Source organism: Poecilia mexicana, unplaced genomic scaffold (genome assembly GCF_051168715.1).
Source record: "Poecilia mexicana isolate PSO_F unplaced genomic scaffold, ASM5116871v1 scaffold_2, whole genome shotgun sequence".
NCBI lineage: Eukaryota > Metazoa > Chordata > Actinopteri > Cyprinodontiformes > Poeciliidae > Poecilia > Poecilia mexicana.
Genome location: NW_028263371.1, coordinates 51,163,814 through 51,178,598, shown reverse-complemented (window position 1 = coordinate 51,178,598; position 14,785 = coordinate 51,163,814). Strand labels below are relative to the sequence as shown.

Genomic DNA, 14,785 nt, shown 5'->3' with positions numbered 1-14,785 from the left:
ATCTAAATCCTACAGAAATGCTACCACTAGGATCAGGATTCTAGATGATCAAGAAAGACTCTAAACTTGTAAAATATTGTAAAAAAGGAAAATATTAAGCGTCTAAAAACAAATGTTTCAAACCATGATGGGATTTCTTTCCAGTGAATGAGAACAACTAAGAGATTAATTTATTTTAAAGATTTTCAAGCATCTTCTAAAAAGAGCAGAGAGTATTGCACCAGACACAGGTTTTAGGATACAAAAGCCGATGGAAATAAGTGCTAAAAATACTTTAAACTAGCAGGAATTTAAATAAGCTGATGTTTAGAAAAACAACAAGCAGCAAACGAAGAACCAGTGGAGAAGCAGAAAAGAACAACCTCACCTTCAATGAACTTTTAGATTCTGAAGAGCTTCTGAAATACATTTCTTTGCAGCCTTATTTCAACTCCCAAGTTGAAGGAGTTATCTCAAGAGGAAAACAAGTGAAAAAGCAAACCGACAGACACGCGCGTGTCCTGCAGCGCCTCAATATCCGAGAACGAACGCAGATGAAAAACATCCAGACAGACCAGAGTGGAGTCTCATTTCCTTGTGAGGAAGTCAGCAACACTCACACAGTTTGGCGAGAGGGAGACGGTGCGAGAGATTAGGAGAGACAGAAGGGGTGAGCCTTTGTAGCTGCAGACCTCCTCTCAGATCACACCACAGGCCAAAAAAAAGAGAAAGAACTGGATACCATATTGGACCGTAATTACGTTTGAGAGGCTGGGCATGTTAGAAATGGGGGGTTATGAAAGAAAAACCAGTCGACTGATATGAAGAGTGCGTGACTGTAAACCATGGCTTCAGCCAAAAATTAGGCCAGTGGTTTAGTAACGACTGGGCACACACACCATTAACACTGACCCCTCCCGCTGACCTACCTTTGGTGCAATGACAAAACCTGTTTTAATCAAACTCTAAATTACTTTTCCATGCAGTAACACATGCTTTTTAAGTCCTTTTCTCTGACAGTTACTGTGATATCATTCAGTTCAGATATAAAGTGGGACGCGTGTCAGCAGAACTGCTTTTGTTTTTCAGAGAGTCGCCGGATCACTGCGTCCACTTTTTGTCCCTAGAAACGCATTTACCCCATGGTAATGTTTTTGTTTCACTTGTATTCCTCCAGCAGAGGGCAGCACAGGAACAGGAACAGCTATAACTGCGCTGGAATGCAAGATCATAATCAAATGTAGATTTTAGTCAGCTGACCTGCAGGCTTAAATTATTTAACATTTTATTAAGCAAATGTTTTCAGTCTAAAATAAATGTATAAACCTCTTTACTCTGATTCATTGAAATTACCTTCTCTGCAACAAGCCTGTCTAAGTGTCTAGCTGTTTAACAGTGAATCAATCGGTCAGAGATTGGAAGATTGGTGATCAATCTGAGCTTATTGGCCCCTCTAATGAAAATTAAAACCAAGAACTCCCAACATTGTGCATCTATAAATTCTTAAACCATTAGTTTTCACTTTGAAAGACTTATAAAGAGTTTATTAACAATTACATAAAGATTATGGGCATGTGCTTTGATGCATAAATAGAGGATAAAACTGTAACTCCTCAATTTTAATTTATTTTCAAAAACTTAAATGACTTAAAGAAAAATTTTTGGAAGAAGCATCTCATATTCCAAAGAAATCCAGAAATTGGTTCAGGCCTGAAAATACCTCTTCAACTCCCTTTTCCTTCTACATCAAACTCTCATTTTATTATTTTCTTCTGCATTTGAACATGTGAAATATGCATTGTGTTTAGTCTGCTGTTCTGATGCTCTGACATATTCTTTTGGGGTGCTGCTAATTTAACGTTTTGGTTGTTTTATACCTTTTGAATGCAAAAAGAAGCTCTCACAGGAGATTTACTACCAATATTCATCAATTTATTTAGTATCTACATTGACAAATTGGTTTGGAAAATGACAGTAGGAAGGGAGGAAAAGGAGAAGTGTGGGTAGGAAAAGGTCAAAAGTTAAACTGAGTCAAAACCTTTTTCAGTCTATGTGCATCAATCCCCTTTTCTTGCACTTGCTTCATCTTTTAGATGCAGCCAACTGGGAAAACAAACATCTTTCCTCACACTTTGAGCTGAATCACCATCCTGACTGGGTGTTGCAATGCTTCCTATTGTTTTACCCAGCAGCTCCCTTTGCTGTGGCGGAGCTTCCTGCCAGTGAGTCAACAGCAACAATCCGTAAATGTCAAAAAGCACTTTCTTTTATGCATCTCTTTAAAACAAATGTTTAAAGTTGCAGATGTCAGCTATAGTAATGCTAATTACAAAGCAGACATTACAAAATCTGGACAAGAGGACACAATTGCTGTCAACAATGGCATCTGTATGGTTTCTAAGCCCAATGAAGTCAATATTGTTTACCAGTATGTTGCGTATTCAGATTAATTTAGTTAGAGAGGAGTTCAAGTTTGAGTAGGCAACTCAAAACACAAAGAATGAGGGATGAAATTTCCATTAATGGCATATTTTCAGGATTAAAAGACAGACAAGAAAAATACAAAATGCTGAAGGATGCAGGATGCTAGTTGTGCTATCGCTGCAAGCTAACGCTATAAGCTAATACTAACTAACTTCTATGAGAAGATTTCCTGACCTCAATGCAACCTGCATATGATGAAGAAAAACGTAGACGTCACACAGCAGCAGTTTATAGAAAGTAATAATTAGTGTTGCCATATTTGGATCAATTTTAAAGTTGTTGAGCAGTGGGAAAATCAGATGTGGGTCACAATTGCACACAGTGCAATTATATGTGCTATGTATTTGCTATGTTCACGCAGCACATATATGCCGTGTGAACATAGCAATAGATGTATTTTAATTAAACAACAGATGAATGGCTTCCTCTTGATGGTTTTGCCAAAATTAAGGAAAGTATGTAATTAATCACATTTTTAGCTCTTATCTAAAAAGGACCCTGTTCTTTTAAGTTTCCGTGATATTACAAAAGATATTGAGTATTTTTCTTGGAAATTGTAGTTTTGTGAAAGCCCCACTACGTTATTTTTTTTCAAGAAGTCGGAGTTATTTTGGCTTGATCAGAGGTCATAATCAACCTGAAACTGCTACATATGTACGATCACCTGGTTAGATCCATGATGAATCTGACCAGCAGTCAGGATCTGGACGTGTGCTGTGAGCTCCTGGTGAGGCTTCGCTGAAGCAGGTGACGAAGCAGCTGGTGGCTCAGTGGAGAATCACAGAAGCCACATGGCCTCCACATATTTGCCAGCAGTGAAGGTTAGTGGTGACATAGCAGAATAAGTTTAGATTTAAGGTGGAGAAAAATGAACTAATTTTACTTAAAAAAAAAGCATCATTTACTGAGAATTGTAGACTAAATGTGGCATCACTGAAAGCCAAAACTGTCTTTTTTTATCAGCAAGCGAGCAGAGAAGGAAAAGGAATCCACCAAGGTGGTACGTTTCTCTAAAATTAGACTCCAGAGTGAAACCTCTGACCGCAGATTTCAGGACAAACCATCAGCTAAGCTCACTGCTTTGTCCCCAAAAAAGAAGAGTGTAATTCAGATTGAATTTTAAATAATAAGGGCTGTGAGTAGAAATGAGTTAATTCTTCCCATGGGAGTTCCCACCAGTTCCCAGGCCAACCATTAACTCTTACTACTGGCTTACTGGGTGTGGTTCCCTCTTTAACCAAACCTCCAGTTCTCTCCCTGACTAGGATGTATCCGTTTCGTTGCCTGTGGCTCTGGGATTTTTGGCCCAAACATGACAAGAATCTTTGTGTGTGTGTTGGCAGACACATATATGTGCATATATACTTGTCAGCTCAATACAGGCGAACAATAGGCTGCTCTATGTTTGTCCTTGCTGGCAAGATGGACATAAGGGCAAAGCCAACAAGCTGTAATAGAGGAAGGGCGAGAAAAGGGCAGCAGAGCGCAAGCCAGCAGAGCTATTTTCAAATTCCAGGTGCTTTTTGCACATATTTAAGACTGATTTAAACTGAGTCACAGATGATGTTGCTGCACAACACAGAAGGCATGTCAAAATGCATCACGCCTCCTCGGACTCTGTTGCTTCTCCAGTTTTATTTTAGCATAAACAAGGTGCTGCAGTGACTGCTAATAAAGCGGAGCTATTTTGATTTTCTTTCACAGCTGTCGTGGTGTTCCCTCATCTCAACTCTGATCCTGCAGAGCTGCAGCAGGAAGGAGAAAACTCTTGTTTTCATAGCAAAAGCGACTAAACCAACATGGTGTGAACAAGTTCCTGCTTTTGAGCAGGCTGGATGTTGATGGACGGACGGACGGATGGATCATTTAAACAAATGAAACAGGAAATAAACAATTTTCTGTTTCAATATTTACTCAAACTGACTAGGAAAAAGTCCTGATCCTTTTCTAGGAACTGGAGGATCAAGACAGTGCTGTAACAAACGATTATTTGATTATTCTGACGATTAAGCGATTAATTGGATTTTTTTAAAAAAGGTCATATTTTAAAGATTTTTTACTTAACCTCTTAAGGTTTTTTTTAAACCATACTAGATATACATCAAAGATATAAATAAAACAAATAATTAAAATCTTTTCTTTTTAAACAAGGAAACATTTTGTTCCCTTACACGCAATAAAATACAAAATCTGAACAGGGTGAAGCTAAAACTTTGCCACTTGAGTTTTGGGTAAAATATTTGTATAGAAAGGTTTTTTTTTTTTCTTCTCAAACATTATATGTGTAAATATTTTGGACAGTTCTGGCTTAAGTACTGCTTTGAATATGTTGTGTTTTCTCAGCAAATGGCCTTTTTCTGGGTCTGCTTTCTCCAAGTAATTTAAATAATCGGTTCATCACAATAAACCGTTTCAGCCCTACATCTGGGGTCTCGGTTTAATGAACCTGATGTCACCCTTCATTGGTATGAAGATGTTTAGATATAAGTTTGAACCGGGAGGTGTCGACACCATTTATGTGACAGTGATTTAAAACGACTGACAGCAAACAGTCAATCTTTCAGCAGAGATCCAAGGACGTTTTAGGAGCACAAAGACGAGATGATGAATAGCATGTCGGAGACGAGCCGTGCCCGCTCTCCGCCCTTGAAAACACACACACACTAAAAAAAACACTTCATAAGTTGCTCATTATCCACAACAGGGGTACCCAGCCAGAGTCCCATCATGCTGAAGAAGCACATTTGCTCTCATTTGAATTGTCCTCTCCCTCTTTGTTGTATTTGTTATATGTTGCAACGAACACGTCAGCAATTTCTGCTGTGACGAACGAGCCTCTTCTCAGCCAATTTATCATTCTGGCCTGCTGGGTGGCCATGTTGCCGGCGCAACTTTCCATTTCCTGTGTGCCACAGAAGTGGGGAGGGGGCATTGAAACCACAGGAAAAACACAAACAGTGTAAAAACACAGATAAGGTGGTGTGTAAGGCTACAACTGCTGTAGTGTGCCTAAACTTACAACGTTTTAACAGTCAGCTTAATTTCAGTTTCACACAGACCCGGTGGCAATAAAACACCCCCACAAGAGAGATCTTTGCTGCATTGCAATGCGGCGTGACATTGAGGATAATTACTGCACTGAAACACACCTGACTGCAGCTAAACACCCACAATCACAGAGAGGAAAGTCAAAGTGGCCGCTTCCTGTTTGAAAACAAAACGCAGTTCCAACATTTTACGAGTTCCTTGGTTATCAGCCCACGTACTGCTGTAGTATTCTCAGTTTTTCTGATCTTACACCCTTGTGGTTTGAAGTTGCATTGATTTATTTCTCTTGGACCACTTCAGGACAAGAGAACTGTGTATACAATAGGAGAAAAAATAACATGGGGGGAGTTTGGAGGTAAATCTCGGCTTTTTTGCCATCACTGCACATTTCTTTGCATCACAAGTTTTTGTTCAAATTGCATCATTAATTAAAGCAACCATCTGGTTTTAGTAGTGAATGTTTGCAGCCTGTAAATATTAAAGGGTCAGTATTATGTCTTTTTCAGGGACATAATGTAATTTTATAGCTCAATCAACTATGTTACCTAAAGTTGTTATAAAAATGCTGTATCTACCAAGCATAACTTAAGAAAACTAATCTTTACCATCTGACTCCATAAAATTGGTCTTCATCAGCACTGCCATCAGCACATCATCACCTCAATGCTCCTCCATTATGTCATTTAAAACTTATCTTGGCACATCGGACTTAGGAGTATGGAACTGCAGACACACATTTCCATGAGGTGTTTGCTAATTGCTGCTGCCACTAGTCTGAAGGAGCTGAGTTGTTGAGAGGAGCTCTGAGGAAGACCTTTATGGAAATAGGCAGTACTTTGCGAGAGCAAGCCTTTAAAGAATGAAAGCAAAACTCCAGGTATGATTTCAATGAGGGAATAACATTATAAAATTATATAAAGTTCAAAAAAGCTATATTACATAATGTTTTCCACTTTTAAAGACTAAAACAACCAACCCCCAGTCAAGAAAAGGCATTACTTTTTGTCCAGGAAATAAATGACTTCTTGTAATTTAACAGCTGTAATAAACGTTCAAAAATATCTTAAGGGTTATCAGAGCAATGGAGCATTACCTACTGGTCAGTAGTCATGTTTAGCTGCAGCTGCAAATTCTCTCTGTCTTTTGTTTGACAGCACTAACTGGATTGACTAATCCTCTAAACAATGAGAAGTGAAGGCTTAAAAACGTCTCATTAGATGTACACAACTTGAGAAATTCTTTTGGACACAATTCCAAACAAATGCACATTCCGAGAGTCTCACTCCAACAACTGGTACAAAGTATCTACATGTTTTACTACTTTGTCAAGTCTTAGAGAAGATTCAAACTGTCTCTTTCAGATGAAAAGAAACCGGTAAGATGTTCAGGAACAACCCAGGTATCACCACAAAGCTGCCATGAACTGGAGACTAACTGAAAATGTGTCTCACTGTCTCAGTGAAAGAAGCAGCTGCTGCAAAATGGCTACTTTTCAAGCTTCACTGATATTTGCAGCTGCCCACATGGCCAAACCAAAAGCCTTCTGAGAAAAGTCAGACAAAACAAAGACGGAGCCATTTGTCTACAATGGCAGGAAGAATGTTTCAGGAAGTTGTGCTAAATTAGACGTTGTTGGTTGAAAGAATGACCGACGACTACCTTCAAATTCTTCAACTTCAACTCATGTAAAATGCATGTCTAAACTTTGGTGTTTCAACACCTCAGTGATACCAACAGACATAAAATCTGGTTCTGGAATATCTAAAACAGGTAAGCATGAAAGCCTGGAATGATTTTCCCAAAGTCTGATCCGTATAGAGAATTTGGAAACTGCAGTGGACACGAGGCTATTTGCGTTTAAGTTTTCACAAATTCACAGATTTTTCTGTGAAACATAACTCCAAGTTATTTGTGGAAAATCATTTCATTTATAATTTCCTCCCAAATTGTTAGGCTCCACAACCCAAGTAGTAGCAGAGTATCAGAGGTTCTGCATCTTCAGTTACACATTTGCACTAAAGATGTGACTTCAATCAATTTTATTTGATTGAGAAAGTAAGCCTTTCTCCTCTGTTGTTAACATTTATTTGGAAATAGACTTTTAACTCCCATGTATACCTGGAGGTGAACTGAAGAAATGCTGCTCATCAACAAAAGCAAAGTCTAATCATCCATCCTTAGATGTAGTCTAAGGATGGATGGAAACTAAAGGTGTCTTGCAAATGTTTGGCAAATACTAAAAGATGAATCGTCTGAGTAGTTTCATGCACTTCCAATTCTTTTTGAAATGTGAGTTAAAATATTTGCAGTCTGCTACAATAAACAACCAATTAATCACAAATGTTGGTCTGCAGCTGTAAAACTTTTAAAAGAGTCACGCAGTAACAGAACTGCTACATCAGGAATGTTTCAGGGTTCATACCCAGTAAACATCCAGGTGTCCCGCCCAGGTGGATCTCTGCATGCGGAGCACCTTCACAGGTGCACGTTTTGAAGCGAGTCTGAGAAACAGTTCGTTCCTTTTCTCTCTCGACTATCTGGGTCAACCATCTGGGAAGCTGCCAAAGCCTTGGCAAAGTGGGCAGGTGGCCATCACAACTGGCTTATGACCAAGAAAAAAAAAAACTTCACATAGAGACGCAAAGATAGAAAAATCCAGAACCACCAGGTTAAGATCTGTACTGCAAACTCCTGGAGTGGAAATTCAGCTCAGCTACCTGAGTCTGGATGAGATTCTTTGGGATGAAACTTTACAACTACGCTACATGGGATCCGATACATTTAAATGAAGGCATACTTGTGATTTTTGAGTCAGAGTTTACTGCTTCACTGCTGAATCTCACATGTCAGGAAGGAGGGTGTAGAGCTCATAAAGACTCAATCCTGCCTCACAGATGCTCTCAGAACCTCTTTCTTCTACTTTCCGCTCCTCCATCTGAACAATGGCAGAGCAAGCTTTCCCAGACCCCTTCTATTCACCGGTCCTGGATCGGATTACCACAGAGGAGCTGAAAAACTAGGCCACCTCATGTTGTGTTCACATGTGTGCGTCTTATGATAGTAGAAGACGCGAGGATCCGGTAAAGTAGGTTACATCTAACACCTGGTAACTAGAAAAACTCTTTTGTGAAAAATTATCCTTCGCCCGGGAAATCTGTTCCTGCATGAATGCAATCAATTCATTTGCCGTTTATTGTTAAATTTCATAAAAATGTTGTGTCCTAAACTGCAAAGTAGAAAATAAAATCAGCCAAAGCAGCGCAATAAAGCTGAAGGGGGAAAAACATCCGCCAGTAGGTAGTCTTTAACAATTTATTAGTCTAGGGTTGGGATTTGGAACGATGGTAAATCTGATTTGTAGCTGGATTTCCTGGTTCCATGCTGCATGTGACCTGCAAATTCCTCTCCATGGAAGTCATTTTATACTATCTAGTAGACAGTGTCATTCCCTGGATATAAAAAAAAAAAAAACAAACTTGGATTTTAGTGTGACAGGTCTATTTAGCCCCCCCTTCGCTGACCCAGGACTTCCACTCAGCGATGCTCATTCAGACAGTGGAGAGCTCTGATTTGGTTATCTGAAGCAGAACAAGAAAACTAAATCAAACATTGAAGACGTCAAGCTGAACGCCAGTATGACTATCTTTGTAGGTAAGGAACCAAAATAATAGTCTTTGGACAGCATCAGTACTGTAAATGTAAAAAGATCTCCTGGTGCCATGCTGCAGAACCTATAAAGTGGAAATGAGGCAAAGACAGACATGTCTTTGGCGCTGAGATACTTTCCCTTTTAGGCTTCCCAGCTTCTACTTTTTGGTTTTCCTTTTCTGTAATCTTCCTTTGGCCAAAAACTACATGGGTTAAGAGCACACTTTTGGATCTGTGTGTGTAGTAAGCTGCGGAAATGAATCTGGCCCATTTCAGACCATTACAGATTTCTTCTGCATTTGCTTTTCTGTCAGACTTCAATGTTTCACATGTATTACTTCTGCGATCTGGATATGTGAACTACTGCACTTATCTTAATGTCATTAAAAGCATTAAATCAGTGTAATAGAGTATTAATCTCAGACTGTGCGTGTGTAAAACCTAAGAAAAATCACTTCAAAGCATCTTTCTTTTTTTCGTCACCAAAATAAAAAGTAATTATTGTCAGGTATAAAACTATAACTGATGATTCTGTCGCAGTGTTTGCACTTGAGTAACAAACGTACACTCCACTGTTTCTCATGACATAAAGCTTGAAGAACAGATGGGATTACAACCCATATTCTACTGAAAAATGTAACTCGGAGGACATTTAACCACAAACAGCAGCAGGTTTGTCACTAACATAATACTTTAACGATTCTGGTCTACATACCTAAAAATGGCTTTGATGAGACCATTACTACCTCAGCCTCTCTTGGAGTGTGAAAACATAACTCTGCTTTCATTTAATTATCGTTTCCACCAAGGTTAGCTGATTTTATTAATGGAACTGTGGCATGTTGTAATATATTTATGGTTTCAAACAATACCAATTACCCCCAAGGGGTTATTTACTGTTAACAGAAAATACAAACGGAAGAGGAGTTTAAACTGGGAGACTCCGAAAACAAAATGCTGGAAATATTAAATCAATTAGAAATATTTAGAACTCTGTCATCTACAAAATATTCCCTTGGTTAAGGGTTATTCCAGTAGGTACAGCCTCCCTACCAAAGCTCCTTTCTATGAGATAATGTGTTTGATCTTCTCTAGAAGGTAGGATTCATACCAAGTCTTAACATTTGGTTGAGAATCTCTTTAAAGTATGCAGCTCTGTTAAAGTGTTCATAAACTTTAAGCACTGAGTCAGTCTGAACGGTGTAGGATGGTGGAGCATCTTCCTGCGTTTGCCATCTGTTCAAAGCCGCCCAAGGCTCGTCGGCTAGTGACGTGTGAGCGAAGCTGGTCTGACTAGTGGGCAGTCTGCCTTCTGTCCATCTACATGCTTAGTGAAATATATATGCTATACTTCACAGAAGTATATGCATAATCTATTAGCCATTGACAATCAAAAAGATAAAAAAATCATGTTTAAAATTAATAAAAATCTACAGGCTATTAAAAAAATAGCACAATCACTACATGCTGTAATCCAAATTATTCATTAGTTCAGTTAGAAAGAATCTTTTACAACATTCTTTCATTGCATGTACGAAAGCTATTCTTTGCCAAAGTCAACATCCAGTCCATTATTGGTTCTCTATTTGTGTGGTTGTTAAAGATTTAAAGCCATTAGGCTGCAGAACTGCATTTGACATTTCCTTTCACCATGCAGAGGCCACAGTTACATAAGGGTTACTATTTTAGACTGGCAGATTTCAGCCAGTGCTGCTCTGGTAATGGGCAGGTATTTTAGAGTACATCACGAATACAACTGATGAACAGTGTTCAAGTTTCTCTCTCTGTTAAAACAGAGCTAAAAGGGTGCATATATGCTCCAATAAAAGCAAAATTCAGTTTATTTGTTTCTGCATTTACTATAACGCTCAAACAAACAACTAAGTTTGTCCACAAAGCTGCATGGCATTGCACTGGGGCAGATCTGTGGAGTTATCTAAAGGACAAATGATTTATTAGCAACTTGCTGACTCAGGAGGGTTTCAATGTCATTTAGCCTTTTGGTCATCCAAGGTGAACCAGAAGCTGGGGCAGAGAGAACGAGGGGGCAGATGACAGAGAGAGACCATGTGTGCCCAAGAGAGCTCTGGTGAGTCAAAGTGGAGAGAGATAAACCGAATCAAAACAACTCATACACATCTATGCTGGTAAGGCCTCTTTCTTTGTTATGTGTTTTAAAGGTTAACAAAACAAAATCCAGGCAGGCCACTGGGAAATTTCATTATCAGACTGATCGCATTTACAAAAACGCAGGTTTAAACGCGGAAATACACTTAATCGTCGTCTATTCATGGTTCAGGATTCGTGAAGACTTCAAATTATTGATGGAGAATCTGCCTATTTGCAGTGTTTTTCCATAAAGTATTCCTAAAATATTCAAAAGACAATGGAGCTTGTCCACTCTGGGAACTCTTATACCTTAGGAAATTATTTTTCCAAAATAGATGGATTAATACCTTTTTCTCTAATTATTCACGTTCATTGGAAAGGTTCCTCACAGATAAAGTTGGGCCAGGTTTCATTTGCCTGTTTGACAGAATGTACCTTCACTTCAAATGCATGTTGCCATTTTATCTCTTCCTACTTTTCTTTTACCCACATCCATGTGTTGCATATTTCTTTATTTCTCTAGTAATGTAAGTACTTAGTAACACATAATGACAAATATCACATATTTTGATAAAATTATTTTCTTACACTTTATTATCATTGATTGTGATTCGGATTTTCATTTAAATCCGTTTACTCTTACAGTATCCAAAAACATATAATCAAACCAAAGAAGCCATTAGTGGTCTGCTGATGGTAGATGCCATTTATTGGCATCCTATAACTGTAAAATAAGCAGACATTGTGGCATTAAATGTCCACAAGGTTGGTACGAATTGGTTCCTTAGGCAAAAATGCAAATTTTTTAAATGCCTAATAGAATCAAAACTGCAAAAGCAGTACCAGCTTTTTATTTATTTAGCTACAATGAGCATTGTCATTATCTCAAAATCTACATTCTATTATTTTACATAGTAGATTTGGCAGTGGAATCTGATTTCTGTAAACAAAAATCACTTAGAGAATTGTCCACTCTGGGAACAATGGCATTCTGTGTAGTCCTACAACACCTCAAAGAAAATGCACCTATCCAAAAATAAAGGGCTATTATTTAATTCCTACTGCTATATTCTTAGTTTCACTGAATCTGTAAACATAAGATGATTAAATAATTTTTCTCAACATTTTCCAATGTAAATACACAAGCTGGGAGTGTAGTTTCGCATTCAATAAAACTAAAATATATAAGAAGTCTGACGTTCATGTTTTTATTTTAAGTTCCTAAAAAAAGAATGCCAATAAGATCTGTTTTCTTTTCAGTTTTTTTTTGTTTTGGCAAAATGTGTGAAGTAAGTTTGCACTACTTTTCCGCCAATAATCTAAATTTATTTAGTGTGGGAGGTTGCAGAGAAGCACTGTGGGTGGGAGCTAATGCGTGCATATGGGAACATGCGTAAGGACTGAAAATATTTTTGTGAGAAAGGAGCCAACGACAATTGGTTTGTGAGCTTAAAAAACTGCTTTACCATGTTTGGGGCTGTTTTTCACTGATGTTTTGGGTTTGACAGATGTATTTTTGGCACCATTCTGAAATCTCCTTCATAAATCTATAGCTGGATGTGTCTCATACCTAGAGGAATTGTATGTGAAAAACAGAGTTTTCAAGAAGACGTTTGATCTGCTTAACGGTGTCTCTGGAAGTTCTTTTTTTTCACTCAAGCCTCTTAAATTGGAAATAAAGGACATCTTTTACAGATGACTTAATACCTCTTCTTTAAGCCTACAATAAACCAATCAGACAAAAAATTACAGCTACTGGCAGATAAAGTAGCATGCTGCTTTCCTGTGATTAGGATAACCTTCATTTTTAACTTCAAAAATGTGTTTTTTGAAGTTAAAAACACTTCAAGCGGTTGTAATGTGGACTTTTGCCCACCCACCTCACCAATGCTACAGGTTTCCAATCAAAACCCACCACACACAAACTGAACTCCCTCAAAGTAACAACACAATCTCAGTAAGACTAAATGTTTCTCTACCCAACAGTTACAGTGATAGATCTGGACTGCAGAGCCAATTAGTGACTGATTTTATCAACCAAAACACATAATAATAGAGAGAAAAGACATTTGTTTCTGCAGAGCAAGCGACCAACATCCTCTCCTCACATCTTCTCCAGTAAATGCTTCATCCTCTCGGACGTTTTCTCAGTTTCTCTGAAAACCAAAACTGTAGGACATGGTGAACAGAGATTTCTTTTTACACATCATGAAACAACTGCTCACTTTTTGCATGTCCTCCCACTACTTCATGCAAAAAAAAAAAAAAACCTCACAACTGTGGAGCCAGGGTTATGGGCAGATGTTATCGCCACCTACAGGTGTGGGTTTTATTACGCAGCATTGTTGTTAGAAAGTGAGCACACATATTTGGTAACAGCTGTTACTCCTTAACATCAGACAGTGTTTATAAATGCTCTTTACATTACTCCTCAGATCAATGTTTATGAACATCACTGCACATTGAAGCTACACATGCTTTCAAGAATAATTTATAAACACCAGAAGAAAATATTAACATCTGAAGAAGTTGTAAGCAAAGTTCCAAATAGCGGTTAGAAATTCACCAAAAAACAGCAACAAACAACACAGCACCACTAAACTGATAGCTTTAAAACATGACATTCGTAACTGTTTTACTACTAATCCATCTTTCTAATTGCAAGAAATAGACCAGAACGCCTGATAAAATGTATTCTTTGCTCCAGTCCATCAAAGAGTACATGCTAAAACATCACTAAGAGAAAAACACGAAGTGTGAGACATTCAGCTAGCCGGGAGAAGTCCAGACCAATCAATACGGTGCATTGTGAATCTGTCTTGGAGATGCAATCACAATCCAGACAGACCCACAAGGGTAAACTGATATGGTCGAAGGAATCTGACCATTCAGCACAACTCCGATGGCTGTAAAATCAACATCATAAAGTCACAGTCTCAAAAGCACAAATACTGCTTCTCTCCATTATCATCCCAACAGTTATCTGAAGTAGTGTGCCAGTGTTGCTAACAGGGTATGGTCATTTCCGGACATTACGACCTTACGCCACAACCCAAAACACTCAGTAACTCAGCGGCCAAACAAAAGACCAGTGGGAAAATCATGATCCCAAAATAGGAAACTAGTGGGTATTGTAATTTTAAGACGTGTGGTCATATTGTTTTGCCTAGTTGTTTTGTTTTCAATTTAATTTGTATTCAAGCCACATTAATTTGAATGACGGAACAATCAATTACTGAAACGTCTTCCGTCATCTCTGTTTAAGTGCATCATCATGACTTACGACAGCCTAATCAGTTCCAACAGCCCCTCTTTGCACCATTGGACGTACAGTATGAGACTGGCTGTGTGTGTGTTGGTGTGTTTTGCTGACTTATTTGTGGTGAAGAGAAGCAGCAGATGTGAGAGGTAATTTGGAGCCCCAAGAGAGACTCAGCAGCGCTTTACAAAGCATTATGGGTAAATATCCCGTCATTAAAACTAACTGGACTTCAATGACATTTTTCCTGTTTCCCAC

At 38.4% G+C, this 14,785-nt stretch overlaps 1 protein-coding gene across 3 annotated transcripts in view; it reads right to left on the bottom strand.

Annotated features, from left to right (window-relative positions):
* Positions 1 to 14,785, bottom strand: part of adarb1b (adenosine deaminase RNA specific B1b) — a 129,155-nt gene that overhangs the window by 53,230 nt on the left and 61,140 nt on the right. The gene's annotated exons all lie outside the window — the stretch shown is intronic.